Here is a 622-nt window from a genome sequence, read left to right on the forward strand (position 1 = left end):
CGCAAGGAAGCTGTACAAGTGGATGCACATATGGATGGAGCTCCGTCACAGCTCAGCAGCCCACACTGCGTTCCATTGCAGTGCAACTTGGGTCACGACTTAATGAGCAAGGACAAAATGTGGGTCTTGAGGTTACACAGGTTGAGAACCACGGCTCTAGATAGATAGAAAGATAGATATCTAGATAGATAGATAGATAGATAGATAGATAGATAGATAGATAATATGTATTCGGCTACCATAAAAGGACCTATATCTTTGAAGCCAGCAAAGGTTTAATATATAAAAGATAACTTATATGAGAGAGAGGGAGGAGGGGAAGTGCACACTTGTGGTTTTTGTCAATCAAGGAAAATGTAATATATTCCTATATCATATCTGTATACGTGACCCAAAAGTGGGTCGCGACCCCGTGTTCAGTGGGTCCCCGTGTGTCTTCCACTTTTCTAGGTGAGAGGTTCCTCAGCCTACCCCTAGGGCAGCACTGTCAGTTCTCGTGCCAAGCAGCCATTCAAAATATGCTGCCCGGTGCCGAATGTCAGCTTGAGGTAGGCTGGGGGTATGGCCGCGAGGGAGCTCCATCCATACTTGCATTGCTTACAGCTCCGTCACCTGTCCTGTA

The sequence above is a fragment of the Nanorana parkeri genome, unplaced genomic scaffold (genome assembly GCF_000935625.1).
Source record: "Nanorana parkeri isolate BGI_ZX_2015 unplaced genomic scaffold, ASM93562v1 scaffold313, whole genome shotgun sequence".
In the NCBI taxonomy this organism is placed as follows: Eukaryota; Metazoa; Chordata; class Amphibia; order Anura; family Dicroglossidae; genus Nanorana; species Nanorana parkeri.